Raw genomic sequence first — 21,662 nt, 5'->3', positions numbered from 1 at the left:
CGCAGGCACCTGAGACTTATCATATTAGTTTTGTGAGATTGGCTTCTATACAGCCAGACATGGAGTACATTAAGGTCGTCAAAACTAATGCTAGAGAGTGTCTGGGGTGGAAGGATACAGGATCACATATTTCTCTGGTTAGGCAGAGTGTAGTTCCAGATGCCAGCATATCACCTGGTCAAATGGCAGAGATTGGGGGGGAATGGAACCAGGTTCCTTGTGCCACTAGCGAGAATTAATTTGCTGTGGGAAGATTTGGAAAGTGTTTTTGATTGTGGGGATGATGGAAGACATCTCATTTGACACGCTGATTGGAAATTATTTTTCTTGTGTAGCTAAGATTGTTAATGTGGTGACCCGCAGCAAGAAGGAATATTATGCTTGGATCCCAGGGGGGAAAGGATAACATGCCAGGAACTGCCGAAGGAATGGGAGAGAGTCTCTTTAATTCCTCTGCTGCAGGGGAAAGCAGCATGCTTCCAAATATAGGGGAGGCTGAGACCGGCTCCTGCACTGCAGCCGAAAGGCACCACCTCCTCAGGAAAGGTGAGGGGGTTGTCGTGCCTGTCAGTGAGAAAACTGTCCAGAATGTTATCTGTGAGCCCTTTGCAGCTGAACGGGGGATAGATCCTGCTCTAGAGATCATAGAGAGATGTGTCCTAGAGGGGGGGCCAGAGGAGGAAACTAGGAAAGTACATGAATGTCTCCTCACTGGTCACTTGGGAGAGGATACCCGGGACAAAGTGGCTGATTCAACATCTGTAGACCCACGCACTCTGCCTGTGATTCGGGTTTTGAGAAGGAACTGTGCAACTGACCCCCCTGCAGAGGGGAGCAGTCACAAAGCTGACTTCTCGGGGACAGAGAAAGTGGTGACGGGATACCCCAGGTTTTCAAGACATCAGGACTGATATGTTTGTGGAAATTAACTCTGTCTCTTTAAGACCGGATGCAAATTCTACTGAAGAAATTGTTGTCTGTGAAAATGTAAATGACCCAGCTGGCAGGGGGAAGGAGGGCTTCCCCCAGGGCTGATAAGACACAGAAAGCAGCTAAGGGAGAGCTTCCAGGAAAAGGTGCATCTGACCAAAGAGTAGACACTCTTAGCACAAACAATGAGAGTTCTGTGGCACTTTAAAGACTAACAAATTTAATATTTGTAGACATAAGCTTTCGAGAGATATCAGCTCTCTTCTTCAGATGCAGTAATACAGAAAATAGGAAACAGTATTACTGCATCTGAAGAAGAGAGCTGATATCTCTCAAAAGCTTATGTCTACAAATATTAAATTTGTTAGTCTTTAAAGTGCCACAGAACTCTCGTCGTTTTTGCCGTATACAGACTAACACGGCTACCCCTCTGGAACTCTTAGCACAGATCACAACCCTCTAGCAAAAGGGGGCGGGGAAGGTGCCAGTACTGTGAGTGCGGATCACAGGGTAACCCCAAGAGGGGAGATGTATTTTTTGCATGTGCATAACTCTGAGGTTGGGAGACAGCTGCACAGAGGACCAATCAATATGCAGAATTCCCTACATTCTTTCCTCACCAGACCCTGGAATACCAAAACCCCAAGAATATGATTGGATGGAGGATCTATACTGAAAGGAACACCGAAGGGAAAGAAAAACCAGTAACTGAACACATGCTAAGGTTCAGGAAGGAGTTGAAAGACACAATGTGTATTGAAGAAACCAGACTGTCTAAACAGAAGGCATGCCATGGTATGATAAAAATACTTGGAAATGACTACCCATGATGAAGGATTTGGTGTTACCATTAAGTCTCATGATAAAGAGTTTGATGCTAATGGTAAACCTTATGACAAAGAATTTGATACTGATGATATATTCTATGAAAAGGTGCAATATACACACTTTTGTGGGAAACCGTTTGGACATGGAGGAGAGGTAAATAAAAACACACCCTGTGTTCAGAAGCCTTTTGGTACTGCTGCTTCTCAGCTAATACCAGTAACCAGGCTTGAAGCCTGGCACACCAGCTTTATATTTCAAGCAATATATATATTTTTCTTTATATCTCAGGCAAAATCCTATCTCTATATCAGAGCAGGATTTCTGAGTGGCAAGGCAATTACTAAGCTGAGTGACAGAGAGAATGAAGGACATTTGCACTGAAAGTTATTGCCACAACAGAAACTTCCAGCAGCAGCGCGATGACTGACATCCTATTTGGTTATTATTATGGGCCTCATGCAACTGAAGCAGCAGCACGGACTGTTACAGTGTTTCTAATCAACAAAGTGTTGTGCCAGTAATTAGGTTTCAACTAACTCACATCCCATTCCTTAGACATTAATTGGAGGAAGATATGCAGATTGCTGGTTAATAATAGAACAGTTATAGTTCCATAATCATTTTCTTCTTGATCATCAATTTGTTTGATTGCTTGTGTGGCAAACATTTGATCCTGCATGTGTCTATTTAGCTATTAGAGACTGATGTTTTATAAGCAATGTGATTTATCAAGTTAGTGACATTGTAAAGTGGCCTGACAGAGCAGATGTGGAACTTAATTTTTGCAAGCACACAGGGTGGGATTTTCAAAAGCACTTGGCATTGTCTTAACTCTGCTAATCATTGATGCAAATGATGGGATAGGTGAATGCTGAGCAGTTTTATACTCCCACCCACACCTTCCAGCTTCAGCACTTCATAGGAAAATGAGAGTAGAGATGATGCTGAAAACTGTAGCTGTGGATTAATGCTCCAGAAATCTAACTTCATGAAACAAACGTATTTGTCTTATGATGGTTCCTAGAAACCGAGACTGAGATCAGGGCCCCACTGTACTAAGTCTCTATATGATGAAAGACAGTCCCTTCCTGAAGAGATTACAGTCTAAGGGCATATCTATACTGCTGCAGCTGCAGGCATCAATGCACCAGCATCGACTGAGCAGGTCTGTGTAGACTCGCCCAGTCAATGGGAAAGCACTCTCCGGTCAACTTAATTAGTCCACCCGCCGTCAACGCAGCACCATGAAGACACCATGGTACGTCCAACGTAAGCCATTGATGGGAGATACGTAAGCTACATTATGTAGCTTGCGTATCTTCTGTCGACCTCTGCCGCCAGTGTAGACCAGCCCTTAGTAGATCAGACTAACAAAGTTGGGAGAAAATATTATTGTCATCATTTTATAGATGGAGAACTGAGACCCATACTGGGTAACTTGTCAAAATCTGGTAGAGCCAGGAATTGAACCTAGATCTCCTGAGTCCCCATCCAATGCTTTAATACTAATAATCGAACAACAATACCTAGTTATTTTATAGCGCTCTTCACCTGTAGATCTCAAAGTGCTTTATACTTATCCACATTTTACAGATGAGTAAACTGAGGCACAGTGAGGGGGGAGTGACTTGGCCAAGGTCACTCAGTAAGTTTGAAGTAGATCTGGGAACTGCACCAAGGTCTCCTTAGTTCCAGTCCCAAGTTCTATCCACTAAGCCATACTGTCTTTAACCACATGATCATCTTCCACAAGGAACACTGAAAGATTCTAAAGACCCTTATCTGCAGACAAAATCCTCTGCACAGGCTCAATCCCAAATACATTCTTCTTCAGCTCATCCTTTTACTTCCTCTCCCCTCTCTTTCTAGTAGCTGGTTCTGTGGCTGGTAGCACATTACTATAAAGATCCAGGATAAAGTACCCCAGGAGGACAGAGCCAGCAAACCTTTTTATAGAATAAAAGGTACTGTTAGGCTTGGCTGAGTTACTTTCTTACATTTCCTAGGGATGAAGGGAGAATTTCTGAGGAACAACTGTAAAGTAGGAACAAGAAGCAAAGCTCAGCAGAAATACACAGAATCTCACATTATTTATATGAAAACCAAATACTTTGTGTGCATTTCCAGTAAATGCTAAGTTATATCTATAAGCCCTGGTCTATACTTACCTGGAAATTCGGCGGTAGTCAATGGGAGTTACGCAAGCTATGCAGAGTACACATCTTGTAAGCTTGTACACATTATATTTTGCAATGCCTCAGGGGGATTTAGTTCAGGTCAGTCATTTTCAGCTGTTTGGTATGAACATTTCCCAAAATTCATGACTGGAGAAAATATGGATACAGATCACTAACATTGGAAATAGTCAGTATTAGGGGATGGGGGGGGAAAGGCAGCACATTGTGAGGAAGGATTACATGTGTGAGTTACAGGGAGAAAGGAGAGGCCCACGTCTATGGCTACTCTATTATTATTTATTATTTGTACTGTACTGCCCAGGAGTCTGTCATTGACCATGATCCTCTGGCGCTAGGCACAGTACAAACACAGAACAAAAAACAGTCCCTGCTCACAAGTCTTACAGTCTAAATATAAGAGAAGACAACAGATGGATACAGACAAGGAAACAATGAGACAATATTGGTCAGCATGTATCGGTGAGCTTTGGCACACGAGCGGCCTAACAACTGTCAAGTGTTTTGTAGGCCTCACAGCAAAGGAGAGTTTTAAGGAGCGCCACGAGTTAGTTTTACAGCTGTTTATGAGGGGCTCCTCCTCAGTGTGAAGGGGAGCATGAGAGAAAGCAAGAGGGTGCCTATTTGAAAATTGAACAGCGGAAAATGGAGGCTGACAGCCGGGGCCGTTTGGAGATGGGAGTCAACCTTTTGATACTGAATAAGAAACAACAGGATGGGGATAGGTTGTGAAGGGCCTTGAAAGTGCAGACAAAGCAGTTTGTGTCTGAGGAAACAGAGGGAGCCAGTGAAGCCTGTGCATCTGCTTTCATGCACACATCTACCATTCCTGCGTGCACAAATCAGGGATTAGTTCCTGCTTAAGGCTCCTCAGGCACTTGTACACTTATTTGTGCATATATGTCTCTGTTCCACAAGCACAAAAACGCATGCAAGAATAGGCAGGCACATGCAAAAGGAGGCATGGACTTCAAGCATCACTTTAGGCCCTGCAAGAGGAATCAATATACAATAAAAGTCAGTAGCAAACTCCTTGACGTTTGTGAGATGGCCCTGAGGGACATTTTCTCATAAGCGTTTTATGATTTAGTCTTTTACCTGAGTTAAGGGGTATAAGAAAAGAGAGAGAGACTGAGTTATCTTTGTACTAGGAAATGACTTCCCAAAACAGCATGCCGCCTACTGTAATTATTTTTGTAAATTGTTTCTCGCTATCTATGGAAAAATTGATTTCTCGGTATAATCGTCGAACATTTTCTGCATTTGTAGTAATTTCTTTGCAATTACTCTTGGGTCGTTCTAATAAAACCATCTTCAGTAAAAAGTTATAAAAATAATGCCATAAAAGTCTGATGCACCATCAGAGTGCGTAATTGGAGGGGGTGCATCACAAGATGAGACATATAAAATAGCGAGCCCAAGGAAGGAATGTGTGTTTTAAAATGTTCGGGGATCTGATGCTACTACATGTGGTAGATGGTAGAAGTCAGAGAAAGCAACTGCCATTTTTTAACTCATTGCCCCCTAGTGCATGAGTGGAAACCAGTAGAATGTGGCATCTGTAACATAACATAATCGCTACCCATGTCCACAACAGGCTGCTTATATGCTCACTCTGACCTCACCTGTGACAGCACATTATGGGGTCACAGCCTCACTGCGTTCACTGTACTGTAGAGATAAACTTGTTCCAAATTCAGCTGAAATTATTTTCCCCTCTAGAGAGCAAAGGCCAAATTCACTGCAGGGTTAAATGGGTACAGCTCCAGTGACCTCATCCATATGCACCACTGGCGAATTTCTCCCCATGGTGGAACAATTACATATGAAACTAGGCACGTACAAAACTCCTTTCACTTCATAGGGAGGTTTGTGTGAATGTTTTCCTTGCTTTGAATTGACAGAGTTTCACCCGTCTCCAGTTTCACTTTGCATTTCAGGATCAAATGACCTCCAAACTTCAGACAGTTTAAACCATCAAGTGGCTAAAATTGGCACCTTCTCCAATGGTTTTCAATCCAAATTAATCCAATCAATTCAGCCCAATTTCATTCAAATGTTTCCCAAACCATTCAACCAAGCTTCTCTGTTTCAAGCCTGTAATGAAGCACAAAACCACACAAGTTTCCTGTGGATTCACATAATGCTAAATGTTTTGGAAAGCCCAGTTTGCTGTATCACTGTCTGTCTATTTAAGATACTTATATGGTCCCCATCCCCTCAAACCAGGCAGGGTTAGGTCAGTATTTAGCTGAAAACCTGAGTGCTGCAGGAAGTGGTGTCTGGCAAGTCTACATGGTGGCACTTTTCCCTGCTGTGTCATGATTAAAGTAATACTGAGGAGACCTTTGGCTGCAGCATGGAAGGTCAGTGAGTGTTTTGACACATGGATGTGTGTGCGCGTGAGGTGTTGCCATCACTGGACACATCCAGGGGTGTGTTTGAAAAGCAAGGTTACCTTCCTCTTCTGCAAGTGCAGCTTATTGAGCCCCCACCTGCAGTTTATATTCTACACAGCATTCATCACGCCCAGCCCTAAGCTGTCATGTAGCGTTCTCACTGTGCTGTTAGCTGATGCCATGTTCCACAATGAGGCTGTGCATTTCGTTGACTGAGGTGATTACTAGGTGATACCAGCACTCTGTGGGAGTGCAAAAGGGGAGGTCACAGCGACCTCCCCATGCCTTTGCACAACCCTATACTGGGATAAGCCACAGGCATAGTCCTGGCCATCACTTGAGCACAAAGATTGCAAAGAGCTAGTACCACAAACCAGGGAACAAGGCGCAGAGGTCATGGTCCTATCCCCTGCTTGGCATTGGACAGCAGAGCTGACCATCTGCAGAAAGGAGTGGGCTTTGTTCTCCTTAAAGGATATAAAAGCAGTCATCTTCCCTCTGTGCAAGGGGGAGCTCCAGAGGCATTTCCTCCAATAAGGGCCAGTGCCTTAGGACCACTGTAGAGCACTGTATGTATTGGGCCAGCTCCTCAGCTAGTGTCAATCAGTGTCGCTCCAGTGAAGTGAGTGTGACTATATCGACTTCCACCAGCTGAGGATGTGGCCCTTAGATTCTGAAGCAGCTGGAGATCCCTCAGGATGTGAGATGCTCTATAAATGCAAGATACTCCTAGAACTCCTTCTCTATTGTGTCCAGGATTTCTGTTCTCTTATCTCCTCATCTGGACTGGCTTTTCAGTCTGGACTGGCTCTGTTGCCCCAAGCAGTTGCTTGCTATTGCATAGTTCACCTGTCATGGGGAGGCTAAGCAAGTGATTCCTTCAGTAATAAGAGACCAGATCTCCTACCGTGTAGAATGCCAGCTGAGGTGATGCAATGAGTAAACAAGCTTGGTTGCCAAGGGTTGAATTTTTTATTTTAAAATTGAAAATTAATTTTGTGTCTGTTTCATGCTACCAGACATCTGAGAACCTTGAAATAAAGCACTTTTCTTAGCAATGGAGGGAAAGGCAGTTTGGCTGAGTCCTGAGGTCAATAGGATTGTTAAAGAACCTTGAAGCATTTATTCGGAGGGGGGAAGCATGCCTGTCGTCATTATTTAAAAGGGACAGTCCTTGTTTTACAGAGCAAATTATCTTTGACTTAACCACTCTATGCCTCCAAATATCGCTGTCTTCACTGCCTGGCACTAAGGTGTGTGTCTTGTTCCTCCCCCAAATTTCCTATTTGTAGCTTTCAGATGATGTGTGCATTGGGCCAGATCCTCAGCTGGCATAAATCATGGCAAATAAAGTAGTGATGATCTTTGAAAACTCCTGGAAGACAGGAGAGATTCCAGAGGATGGGAGAAGGGCAAATATGGTGCCAGCATATAAAATGGGGAATAAGGACAACCTGCAGAATTACAGACCAGTCAGCTTATCTTCAGTATCTGGAAAAATAATAGAGCAAATAATCAAGTAATCAATTTGTAAACACCTAGGAGATAATAAGGTGATAAGTAACAGTCAATATGGATTTGTCAAGAACAAACTGTCAAATCAATATACTAGCTTTCTTCCACAGGGTAACTGGGACTGGCTGGATGTCCTCGAAATCATCAAATCCAGCCCCCTTGCACTGAGGGAAGGACCAAGTAAATCCTGTTGGTGAAAGGACATCACACAAAAATGACAATTGAGCCAGCCCTCCCAATCTCTTCAAGAGCTCACAAAACATGGAATCCTTCTTTTTAGGTCACAGAAGTCAGTCAAACATTTGTTGTTTTAACTTATTCTTGTGGAGATGTTCATTCCTGCGATTGTGAAATGTACTGCAGTGGTTTTCTCTTGTCTTTCTTAAGCTCTGCTTAATAAGTCTGTCATTCACACTAAAGCTTTGCAAATCTAATAACCTTTCCCTTCTGATTCTTCTCCTCTGACGCACACTTCTGTGTCTAGATGAGATGTGGAGTTTGATTATAAGCTTTTGCTGAGTTTTAAAGCTCTCTTGTTAGAGATGGATCATTTTAACTGCTGGTCACAATTGTAAGTTATTGATAGCAGCGTCTTTTGGGCGAGATGTTAAAAGGGCATTTATTTTTCAAATAAAGGTGTGATAGCGGCAGTATTCTTCATAGTTCAAGTACAGATAATTATATTCTACGTGACTCAAGGCCTGATTCAAAGTCCACTGAGGTCAATGAAGCGTCTTTCTGTCAACTTCAGTGGATATGGGACCCCTAAATTCACTTGCAGGTTTGAATACGGCACCTCCATTAGTCACCCCCAAATCGTTGTATTGTGTTGCTGTGCATAGTTAAGCAGCCGCTGCATTTCACTGGTATGTGCAGCGATTCCTTTCCTTATAATGGACCCAGCCCGTCCCATCAACCTGCAGTCAGCCCATTCCCCTGCTTTCCAGGGGAGTTCTGAGGGCCATCAACAGCAGGACTAGGGGGCAAGCTCGTTACAGGGCTTTGCAGCCCTTGGGGATGAAAAGCAGTATGTAATTGTGAGATATTATCATTAATGATTTCTATTACTGTTACGGTGCTACCGCAGTCCTGGGAGACTCAAAACACACCATGAGAAATAGCAAGCCATCTTTTAAGGTAGCAGGAAAATTGTGCACCCCTAGAAACCAGACAGAACCAAACAGCAAGTGAGCTGCTGTGTTCTTTTAGAGATGTTGCCTGAGTTTTCTATATTCCTTTCTAATTCCCATGCCTCTTTCTTCCTGTCTGGGTTACATGTCTGTATGCAAAATACACTTCGATTCTTTTCCCAATGAAGATTTAAAAGTCTCTCTAGAACTGTTTCACTCTATACTCTGCTCCCTCTCTTATGAATTCATATTCTTGTGCCCAGATATTTTCCTTGTGCCTGAGTGATATTGATGTCTTATGTGCACTAGCATGTGAAATCAATAGAAGTATCCATTCAAAGCCTAAATACTTCTGAGGATCCAGGCCCATGTGTCTTTATGCTCTAAAGCAGTCCTTGAATATAATTCCACAGGAAATATCAGGAACTGAAAATCAAGTTATTATTTTATCATTAAAATTTTAAAATGTTAAATCAAACCATGTGATTTAGCTGCAGTTAATTGTCTTGAAGTGCCGGTTGTCTTTCTGCTCTCTGATTTAACCAAATAGACTTTGAAAATTAAAAAAAAAAATACTGCATTAATACTGGTGTGGTTAATATCAAAATATAGACCTGATAGGTGTATGGCAGTCACTCATTTCTGGCTAAGATACAGTAAGATCTTTCTGGTAATTTCAGTCACCCTGAAAGCCTGATGCAAGGATAAAAAGTTTCTTCAAATGTACTGTTTTCTTGGTTATGCTTCTTTCTCTCCACCTGCCACGGCCAAACTATGGGGGACACAGTGAGAGAAAGAAGGACACAATATCTTAAGACACGAGAAGAATTCAGAAAGCTTTAAATAATTACTTTAATTTGTAATACAATATTGCCTAGAGGCCCCAGTTGTGATATGGCTTTCATTGTGCCTAGGCATTGTACAGAAGCCTAATAAAAGATTCTCTGCCCTCGAGAGCTTATAATCAAAATAGATGACAGACGGAGGCTAGGACGGGAAATAGAGGCACAGAGATAAGAAGTAATTTGCCTAAGGTCAGAGAGCAGATTAATAGCAAAGCCGGAAACCAGAGCCCACATCTTGTGTGTCTCAATCCAGTGCCCGCAGTGACTGCAATGTGGATGATGTGATGAGGTCATAAAGAAAGATAGAAGCCCCAAGAGAAAGTTGAAGAGCATGAGAGAAACGTATAGAAAAAAGGAGAGAGGAGACCAAAGGTTGTTGAGAAGGTGTAAAAGATGAGAAAAGGTACAGAGAAGGGCAGGAACTCAGCTGCTAGCATACAGGATTATGATAGTTAAATCTTTTTAAGATACGAGAGGATGATATATAAATGACTTCAGTGGAAGTGCTGATTTTGCTCTGAGCAGCAGCAGTGAACATGGAATCAGTAGGACCTGCAGAGAAGGGGAGGAGAGGCAGACAAAATACAAAGCAGAGATTTCAAAAGTATAAAAGGTCTGCTCCTCCTCTCCTCTACACTGGTGTAAATCAGCAATACCTCTACTGAAATCACTGGAGTTACACTGGTATAAAACTGAAGTCAAAGGAGAAGACAACCTTGGCTGTGTTTTGGCAGGACTATGGTTCTCCAAGGATGATATTAGACATACGGGACCATCTCCTTCAACTAGCATCACTGAGGTTTATTCTTTTGCCTCAGCCAGTGACATGTAGCTCTCAGCAACAACAACAAAAACTACTAGCAAGAACCGCTGCTTCGCTGCACAGTTTAACAGGCATCAGGTTTACCAGGCAGAATGTCAAATTCCTTAGTAGCTCCTGATCTGACTGAAATATGGCTGGTTTTGCTTCCCCGGATATAGTTGCTTCATCCATGCTGTGACTGCCCATGCCTCACACGAATGACCAAATGCCGTGACATCTTGGCATTCTAGATCCACACAGGAGCTGCACAGCAAATGGTCCATTGGCTGCATTGGGGTTTTCAAGCCACAGTTTGGGTTCAGGTGGGTCGGGGCAGGAATGATTGCAAAGGGGCTGAGAATGACAGAGGTCCCCAGAAATATTTAGGTTAACTCTGGGGACTGCTCATTGGAGCAGGAGAACAATTACCCTTAAACAGGGTTTCCTGGGCACTCCACCTCCCTCTGGCCAGTTTAGCTCTGCTGGGCAATGCAAGGGAATCGGCCATGGTGCTCCCTGCTTTGGGGGGATCTACCACTACTAGCAGCAGAGTGGCTTGCACGGAGGCTAAGATGCTATGCTGTTTACACTCCCTTGCCCAGAAGGAACAACCAGTGTGTCAGCCTTCCCACAGACCCCACTGTGAGACAACTCACAGGGAGACCAACAAAGCAGACCTCCACCATGCGCCAGGGGTACATACGATCTGCATGAGCTCCCCAAATTCAACTCCAACGCCAATGCAATGGAACAACACTCATTCCAAGAAAGGCAGGATCCTTCTCATCTGTGGGGGCTGTGGGCAAATCCTGCTTCCCCATCTTCATTGAATTGCATTAGTTTTAAATACATTTCTTTGTAAAAAGCTACCAGTCTTATGATGTGAATAATAACATAGTAAATCATACATTGAATAGACCTGAAGGACAAGAAAGATCTTATACTGTATTAAAGTAAATAGTACTGAAGTGTGAGAGCATGCATGCATTGACCAGCATGCTGTTCACAGGACAGATTGTTTGAAGGACTGGCACAGGCTTTCTATGTGTGTCCTATCAGAAGGCTTTTTAAGGATAGCTTCACTGGGCCAAGCTAATCCCTGGTGTAATTCCATTTATCCACCCATGGCCTCACAAAAACTAGACTATAAAGGAATCAAACCTTTCAGGATTTCAGTCCAATCTGTATTCAAACAAGACATGGCTAAGTTTCAAGAATGTACCCAAATGTGCGGATCTTACCAGACTCAAACCTCCAATTTTTTTGTGGCTACTCTTCTCAAGATTCCAGGCTGCAAAAGTGATGCAACTTTGTGTGGGCAGCTTCTGTTCTCGGATCACACCAAAAGTGTAACTTTCTTGCAGCTTTTAGAAAGGAATCACAAAACATATGGACAGTTCTGAACCAGACTCTCATTGAGACACTGCTTCAGACTAAAAAGCAGTCTACATTCCTGCAACAATTGAATTCAGATAAGTTACTGGTAGTCAAAGATATTCTAAGTTCTAGCAGAGTTTGGCCAGCCAGTCGTGATACCCAAGCCATGGTTAGGATACTGATCAAAAGCCATGTTAAATAATTTCGGTCCCTACATACTAAAGCATAGTTATTGCAATACTTGGGTTTTTCCACGCTGCCCGTCTGAACCATATTAGACCCAGAGCACCTTCCTGGAACTGGCAAGAATGTTTCCATCTGAAGTCACAGCAGTTACTTTACAACAGCAGTTACTTTACAAATTTGATTGCTCAAAGGTCCAGTAAGAAACTGGAGAAAAGCCTGTTGAGAGTCTCTGGGTTAAGTTTAGAGGTGAGAGCAACAAGAATGATGTCATGGTGGGCGTCTGCTACAGACCACCGGGCCAGGAAGATGAGGTAGATGAGGCTTTCTTCAGACAACTAATGGAAGTTTCCAAATCACAGGCTCTGGTTCTCATGGGGGTCTTCAATCACCCTGACATCTGCTGGGAGAGCAATACAGCAGTGCACAGACAATCCAGGAAGTTTCTGGAGGGTGTTGGGGACAACAACCTGGTGCAAGTGCTGGAGGAACCAAGTAGAGGCCGTGCTCCTCTTGACCTGCTGCTCAAAAACGGGAAAGAATCGGTAGGGAAAGTAGAAGTGGATGGCAACCTGGGCAGCAGTGACCATGAGATGGTCAAGTTCAGCATCCTGACAAAAGGAAGAAAGGAGAGCAGCAGAATACGGATCCTGGATTTCAGAAAAGCAGACTTTTATTCCATCAGGGAACCAATGGGCAGGATCCTCTGGGAGGATAATATGGAGGGAAAGGTGTTCAGGGGAGCTGGCAGTATTTTAAAGAAACCTTATTGAGGGCTCAGGAACAAATCATCCTGATACATAGAAAGAATAGCAAATATGGCAGGCAACCAGCTTGGCTTAACAGAGAAATCTTCCGTGAGCAAAACACAAAAAGGAAGCTTACAAGAAGTGGAAGCTTGATCAGATGACTAGGGAGGAGTATAAAAATTTTGCTCAAACTGCAGGGGTGAAATAAGGAAGGCCAAAGCACAATTGGAGTTGCAGATAGCAAAGGACATGAAGGGCAACAAGAAGGGTTTCTACAGGTATATTAGCAACAAGAAGGTGATCAGGGAAAGTGTGAGCCCCTTACTGAATGGGGGAGGCAACTAGTGGCAGAAGATATGGAAAAAGCTGAAGTACTCTGACACTAGGCCCGAAAAAGCCAAGCAACTTTACAAATTACATGGCCCAAATCTGACCTTTAAAGATATATTATAGGAAAATACAGTGATGATGAGGGTCACTCCTCATAAGTAGATTAGAGCTTTGATATGCAAATGTATTGTTGGTAGTTTTGATGTTGTTTACCTCTTGTTAGAGGTTAGCAGTGTAGATAAACTGCTTTCCTGTCTATCACTGTTTTAATGATTAAGAGTTCAAAAGGAACATATGAACATTTAGATGGAACTTTGAATCTAACAATACTATTGCTTGTATTTCTCTTTGAAGTTTAAGTAGTAAATACCTATAAATGGTTATAAATTGCCAATTACCTTATGCTAATGCAACTAATTACCGGTCTGCACAAAACATAGGAGATGATACTTCAGGGACCGGTCAGCCTGCATGGATCTATAGAAGACTCTAGTGCACTGATCCTTTTTATCTCAAATCCATCCAAGCTTGTCAGGGAAAGTTTGGGTTGCAAGATTGGGATCCAAGCGACAAGCCTGGAATCACCCTGCTAATTCTTATGGGAGAATTTGAGCAAACTCTGCACATGGACTATTTAATCTTCATTTTTTGGATTGGATTTCTAACAAAGAAGTTCTAAACAAGTACTGATGACCCTCAAGCAGTTTGGGTAATTTCAGAGACTTTGCAATTTAAGAACTTTGCAACTCAGTTATCATCGCTACTTTGAAACTGACCTAAGAGCTTTATTTTCATCTGTGTATGTGTCATGACCTTTTAACCATTACTCTTTCCTTTTTTAAAATAAATGTTAGTTTAATTAATAAGCATTGGCTTTAAGCATGTATTTGGGTAAGATCTGAACTATTCATTGACCTGTTTGGTAATGTGTCCAATCCTTTGGGATTGGTAGAACTTTTTTACATATGATGGATAAAGATTTTCAGTAATCCCCATCGTGTTTGACTTGGCTGTCTGGGTGCTAGCCAAAGGGCTGGATCGTTTTAAGGGAACTGTGTTTTGTCTATTGAATGACCAGTGCGGTCATCAGAACCTATTTGTTGCTGGCTTGATCTATCTTATAGAAGAAAAGCCGCCAGTATTTAGGGCTTTGCCTGCCCCATTCTTTGCAGTTTGCCCTGTTTAAGCTATCTCAGCATGGCTCCCCTGGAAGCCAACGTCACATACTCAATGCTTTTTTTTTGCATCTGTCTACACAAACAGAGTCCGCTCCCAGACTACTGCACTGGGAAGCACAATATGGGAAGAAGCTGAGCAGCCCTCAGTGTTGAAAAAATAGGTTCAGGACTATTTAAAAAAGCTGGACATGCACAAGTCCATGGGGTCAGTTGTAATACATCTGAGACCGCTGGCTGATGTGATTGCAGAGCTATTGGCCATTATCTTTGAAAACTTGTGGTGATTGGGGGAGGTCCCAGATGATTGGAAAAAGGCAAATATAGCGCCCATCTTTTAAAAAGGGAAGAAGGAGAATCTGGGGAACTACAGACCAGTCTGTCTCACCTCAGTCCCCCGAAAAATCATGGAGCAGGTCCTCAAAGAATCCATTTTGAAGCACTTGGAGGAAAGGAAGATGATCAGGAAAAGGCAACATGGATTCATCCAGGGCAAGTCATGCCTGACCAACCTGATTGCCTTCTATGATGAGATGACTGGCTCTGTGGCTGTGGGGAAAGTGATATACCTTGACTTTAGCAAAACCTTTGATACAGTCTCCCTCAGCATTCTTGCCAGCAAGTTAAAGAAGTATGGGTTGGATGAATGGACTAAAAGGAGGATAGAAAGCTGGTTAGATCATCAGGCTCAATTGGTAGTGATCCATGGCTCCATGTCTAGTTGGCAGCCAGTATCAAGCAGAGTGCCCCAGAGGTTGATGTTGGGGCCAGTTTTGTTCAACTTCTTCACTAATGATCTGGATGATGGGATGAATTGCACCCTCAGCAAGTTTGCGGATGACACTAAAGTGGGGGGAGTGGTAGATACGGTGGTGTATAGGGATAGGATACCGAGTGACCAAGACGAATTGGAGGATTCAGCCAAAAGAAATCGGATGAGGTTGAACAAGGATAAGTGCAGAGTCCTGCACCTAGGCTGGAAGAATTCAATGCAGTACTCCATGGGGACTGACTGGGTAGGCAACAGTTCTACAGAAAAGAGCTGGGGGTTACAGTGGACGAGAAGCTGGATATGAGTCAACAATGTGCCCTAATTGCCAAGAAGGCTAATGGCATATTGGGTTGCATTAGGAGGAGCATTGCCAGCAGATCGAGGGAAGTGATTATTCCCCTCTATTCGGCACTGGTGAGGCACATCTGGAGTTTTGTGTCCAGTTTTGAGCCCCCCACTACAGAAAGGATGTGGACAAATTGGAGAGAGTCCAGCGGAGGGCAATGAAAATGATTAGGGTGCTGGGGCACAAGACTTACGAGGAGAGGCTGAGGTAACTGGGCTTATTTAGTCTTCAGAAGAGAAGAGTGAGGAGGGGATTTGATAGCAGCTTTCAACTACCTGAAGGGGGGTTCCAAAGAGGATGGAGCTAGGCTGTTCTGCCATCTGCCACCACTCAGAACAAGGAGCAATGGTCTTAAGCTGCAGTGTGGGAGGTCTAGGTTGGATATTAGGAAAATCTTTTTCGCTAGGAGACTGGTGAAGCATTGGAATGGAGGTGGTGGAATCTCCATCCTTAAGAGTTTTAAGGCCCGGCTTGACAAAGCCCTGGCTGGGATTATTTAGTTGGGGTTGGTCCTGCTTTGAGCAGGGGGTTGGTCTAGATGACCTCCCGAGGACACTTCCGAATCTAATCTTCTATGATTCTAATATTCTATAAAACTTGGAAGGGAACTACTTATATATGTGGACAGTCTCCTGGTAATGTTCAGGTTTCACTAATCCTTTGGCAGCAGAAACATCAACATCCATGAATAGCACTGCAGGAGGTGGCGTGGGGGGATAAGTCAATCTAAATTTCTGAATCTTAAAGTTTGTTTTGGGTGAAAGTTTTGGGTTGGTGGTTGTCTTACTCGAAATGTTTATTAGAGAAGAAACAATCCCATATCTAAAATGTAGTCTTGTACTTATTTGTGGATCTAATAAAACTGCTTCTTTTATTAATCACAAGGCATTTCAGCTAAGGATCTTTATACCCATTAATTCAGACTAAAAACTAGAGATGGACTTGAGATACAAATTCTTTGAGCTCGGTCCCGAGGTCAAACACCCAGTGTGTGGGGTGTTTTAAAATGCTGTCCTGGCCCATCTCTACTCACAGCACTACTGTGTAATATGTAAGTAGTAGTATATGAAGAAACTGTAACACAGAGAGGAAAAGTGATTTATCAGTCACACAGTGACTCAGTGGCAGAGCGTAGCACCTAGGGTGCCTATTTCCCTGCTCTCACCTCTGGGAAACAATGCCTTTGTTATAAAGACCAGGAAAATAGAAATACTGTATCTTCCCAATTTTGAGGCTAACTAGCAATTGAATCAGGGCTGAGGTATGAACTGTGCCTGCAGCAACTTTTCAACTTAACCTTATATTCAGATTCATTTACAGAATGTAGCTATTTTAGCTAATTACAGTGGCAGCTTTTTGCTTGCTCTTTTGAATTTTCATTGGCAGTACTCTACAGCTAATAAAACTGTCAATTTTCTTTTACTTCAATAAAAGGTCACCCCCGACAACACCACTCCGCCTTCTAACAGCTAGTGCCTTTATTAATATTTAAAATGTACACAGTGATATTTCCAAAAGGTCAGACTTTTAAAAGACATAAAATGTCAACCCTGATTCCTTTCCCTCCCTGCCTCTACCCCCCTTCACCATCATTGTAATGTTCCCTTTTAGATATAGTACTTAGTATGAATTGTGTTAAATCAGATCAACACCAAGGGCTAGATAACGAAAAGGGAGGGGAGATGGTGATTGGAGAAGGATAATCTTCTGCTTAGGGCACTGGAATTTGATTCAGAAGATCTGGCTTCTGGCTATGCCACAGACTTCCTGTCAATTTGAGCAAGTCACTTAATTCTTGATTCAGGCAGGTACTGATTCAGGAAGGTACTTTAGCACATGCCTAACTTTAAGCATGGGTAAATGTTACAGGGTCCCCTGGATTGCAATATGAAAACTATGGGAATGCTGTGCTCTCTTCACTCTCCAACCTGGGCTATCCCTCACTATGCCTTGCCAGGCGCTATCATCTAACACAATAATATGCAGAGAACCACAGCCAACTAGATCATATGAACATTAACCTGGGTTGCCTCTCACTCTGTGATGCTGTCAGCAAGCAGAATGTACACAGCCATCAACAGGAAGAGACACACCCAACTTAGGCCTTGTCTACACTCATGGGTATGCCAGCAAAACTTTGTCACTCAGGGGAGTGAAAAAAACACACACTCCCGAGCAATGTAAGTTTTGCCGGCGTACACGCGAGTGTGAACAGCACTATGTTGGTGGGACATGCTCTCCATAGAGACAGAGGCTACAATTTAGGTGGTTTTATTATGTCGGTAGGAGAGCTCTCTCCTGCCAACATAATGCAGCTACACTCACGTTTATGCTGGCAAAATTTATATTGGGGAAGGGGGGCGGTTCACACCCCTGAGTGACAGTTTTGCCAGCATAATTGTGCGTGTAGCCAAGTGCTTAGCTATATATAAGTGCTTTGCTTAGCCACCCACAAACCAACAATAGATAGGCACCAGCCAATTACCCCACCACACAGGATATAAGAACTGCACCAAAAGGAGTCTATCCCCAAAATTATATTAAAAAAATCCACTCCCCCGTCATTGTGGGGAAGACATGCAACAGCTTTTGTTATTGAACTAAGGTTCCTAGACACTCCAATTTGAGACCACACTGGTTAAGATAAAACATTAAACAAGTTTATTAACTACAGGAAAATAGATTTTAAGTGTTATAAGTGGCAAGTGTAAAGAGATTAAAAGTAGTTACCAAAAGAAATAAATATAAGTTTGCAGTCAAAATTCTACACACTAATAAGATTTTGATTTAGCAATGTCTCACCTTGTTAGCTAGTACAAGCAGTTTCTTAAAAGCAGGCTGGGCAACCTTCCCTGCTGGGACTCCCCTTCCCCCTTTCAAAGTCCTTTTGTCTCCCAGATGAACCTTCAAGTGTTGAGTGGGGGAGAGAGAGAAGCCCTTTCATGAGATAGGGTGACCAGATAGCAAGTATGAAAAATCAGGATGGTGGTGAGGGGTTAATAGGCGCCTATATAAGAAAAAGCCCCGAATACCAGGATTATCCCTATAAAATCAGGACATCGGATCACCCTATCATGAGGTCATGGTCCCCGTTTTATAGTCTGTTTCAGCTTGCTAGAACAATCAGGGCTCATAACCTGTGGGGTCATCCTCATTGGTCACTCAACTCCCATTGTGAACATGCACTTTACAGTGAAGACTTGACTGTAAATAGTTGCTGGTAGTGGAATCTATTCTTGAATGGGTGAGAGAGAGCCATTAACATTGTCTGGCCACTCCATTGTTTTGCCTGAAAGGCTTTTCGTGGGAATTTCCCACCTCACAACATGTTCAACAATGTTTCATGACTTCACATACAATGGTAGCATATATAATCTGCCAAGATATTGATGTTCAGCAGATCAAGACTTTTAAAATAATACCACACTAGGTGTACTTTGTTCAGAACATATAATTACATGACATTGGTGAATATGGGATTTCTGGGGATGTTTTTTTCAGACACAGGGTGTCACAGTAAGGCTAAGGGTTGGTCACAGAGGTCACGGATTCTGTGATTTTTTGTGACCTCTGCAACTTTAGCCCTGGGCGGTGGGGCTCAGGCAGTCAGTTTAGAAATATGGAATTCCTTTTGATCAAGTCAATGCTTTTGTCACTGGCAATGCGGCATATATGAACAAAACCTGGGAACAAAGCCTCTAATGCTTTTTCTGAATGTAGTGCACATAACATGCACTGCACATCTTCTCAACTTAGTGGGTGATACCTGGAGAAAAACATTTGTACAAGTAAATGAACTTGTCATTGGTGTAAAACGTGCATTCACTGTCTGCCCTGCCCACAACATGGTTCTGTGAATCATTGCAGGAAAAAGGGAAAATGCCTGCAATTCCACCTTCCCCCATAATCACACAATGAAACAGTTGATTTGAAGCTGTCCCTTTTCATACCAGCCACTTGCAGGATTACATGGAATTTTTTTAGGCGGAGTGGGAGCGAAGCTGTAGTTCATGTGGTTCTCAAACTTTTTTCACTGGGACCCCCTTAAAAATATTTCAGGTTGTGATGACCCCCTCCAAAAAAGTGACAACACCCCATGCCATGCTTCCCCTCTCCCCAAGTCATGATACCCTTACTTCGGCCATGCTGCTGGTGGCACTGCCTTCAGAGCACCCGGCCATCGGCTGCTGTTCTCTGGCCACCCAGCTCTGAAGGGCTCTGACTGTCAGCCATGCATGGGGGCTGACAGTTTGCGAGACCCCCCATAATAACCTCATGACCCCTTGAGGGGTCCCGACTCCCAGTCTGAGAACCTCTGATATGGTCACTAAGTAAATAAATGGAAATAAAAGCAAATATTGGGGCAATTCACCAAGAGTAATGACAACTCTAACTGCCTACCAAAAACCAGAAATCAGATCGCATAAGGTGGCAAATGATTCAGCCGATCTTGCCAGTTGGACAAAGTCCTTCAGTGGCATGACTGACAACCTCTTAGCTAAGAAAGCCCTTTGCGAAAACAGTGATAAAATCAAAGCCTTCATGACTGGTTCTGAATGGTCTTGTCAACCCGCTGCCAGTTTTTTTAAAGCCTGCCGACTGTTTGATCCCAATCAGCCCAAACTTCTTGATGCTGCATCACTGAATGTATTTGAGTCTATTCTCATGCTTCAGGACAGTGAGTTGGCAAAAGCTGAGTTTTGTAGCCACAGCAGTGTGGTTTCTGAAATGAAATGCGTTGGCATTGTGGAATTTTGGTGCAACTTAAAAGATCACTTTCCAAATCTGGCTGCAATAGCTCTGAGGTGCTTATTGGTGCCTATTTGAGCTTAGACTACAAGCGATCATTTTCATCTTACAAAGCTATCTTGTGAGATGACAGATGCTCAATCAAAGATGACAACCTAGCAATGTACAACATGCTATTTCAGAATAGTGGAAAGCTCTAAGTGTTCGCAAATGACCATTTTACATTCTAACAATTAATCTTGTCAGTAGTCAGAATTATATAAGGTTTAATAGGCAATTTAAAAGTTTCTGTATTGATGTGCTGAAAAATGCATTCCTGTGTGTACATTTCCATGATTTTATTGTTTATTGCCCGCATCCTGTCTATGATTACCCATTACAAAATGTTAGCCATAAGCATGGGAAGTCAAAGGGCCTACTTGCATGTTCAAAGTTAGCTATGGGCTTAAGTACCTTCCTGAACTGAGGCCTCTGTATCTTAGTTCCCCAGTTGTAGAATGGGGAAAATAATACTTCCTTTTTCCCACCATTTGGCTGTGTTGTCTTACATTATCTAGTTTGTAAGCACTTGAAAAAGGGACTCTAGCCACCACTGAAATACAAAGAAGTGTAAGTAACATGCAACCCTAGGGTAAGATCTCTCCCTAGTGCTCAAGAGAGTATCCCAAAGTTTGCCCTAGTAGATGCCCTCCAGGCTGCCATCTTGGCAAACAGGGTTCCTGAACCAAAAAGTATAAGTGGGCCTTTTCATGCACTATCTCACTGAGCTGACCAGGTCAGGATTTGGCCTCAGGTATGAGCCAAAGCAGCATTTACTGTAGTCAGCCCCAGATTTCCTTATACCTTTTCTTAGCCTTATGTCTATAATAATGTCCTCATTTAATTGCTCATGCATGGAATTTGCCAGGAACAATAATCTTTTACCATGAGAGCAACACTGGGAAAAGCCAGAGGTGGTTGGATGGTTTGGGATTAGGGTCCTGAAATAATGAATGGGCTTTGGGATCAGCATTATGATGCGATGCTACCGACCTACATTGCGACAGGTAACAAATGTCATTGCATCATGATCCAAACTCAGAGACAAGCATGTATACAGCAGTTTTGCTCTCCAAAGGGCCTTACACACCAAAATTCATCCTCTTTAGTCACTTAAATGATATCCCCATTTTTTCATAGGGGGAAAACAATAGAGAGGTTAAAACAGTGGTTCCCACCCTACGTCAGGAATGGTGGCAAGCTACCCCAAGAGGGCAGAGAAGAGGAGGAGGGTGTATGGAGAAAGTTCCCTGACCTTGGAACCACCTTGGCAACCCTCTACAAATATGCTTTTTCAG

General features: G+C 43.0%; 1 long non-coding RNA gene across 3 annotated transcripts in view; it reads left to right on the top strand.

Annotated features, from left to right (window-relative positions):
* LOC137164083 (uncharacterized) overlaps positions 1-21,662 on the top strand; it is an 84,304-nt gene that overhangs the window by 49,293 nt on the left and 13,349 nt on the right. Inside the window, exons 3-4 of one of the 3 annotated variants that reach the window (XR_010922924.1) lie at positions 336-546; positions 1,554-2,042. This is a non-coding gene — a long non-coding RNA (uncharacterized lncRNA). Of the gene's footprint in view, positions 1-335; positions 547-1,553; positions 2,043-7,977; positions 8,632-21,662 lie in introns of those variants that run through there. The other 2 variants (XR_010922925.1, XR_010922923.1) reach the window with 2 other exon arrangements.

Source organism: Emydura macquarii, unplaced genomic scaffold (assembly GCF_026122565.2).
Source record: "Emydura macquarii macquarii isolate MOO-44397 ecotype Brisbane River unplaced genomic scaffold, CSIRO-AGI_Emac_v2 contig_2676, whole genome shotgun sequence".
In the NCBI taxonomy this organism is placed as follows: Eukaryota; Metazoa; Chordata; order Testudines; family Chelidae; genus Emydura; species Emydura macquarii.
The sequence above is the reverse complement of the archived record's forward strand: the minus strand, read 5'-3'. Positions and strand labels throughout refer to the sequence as shown.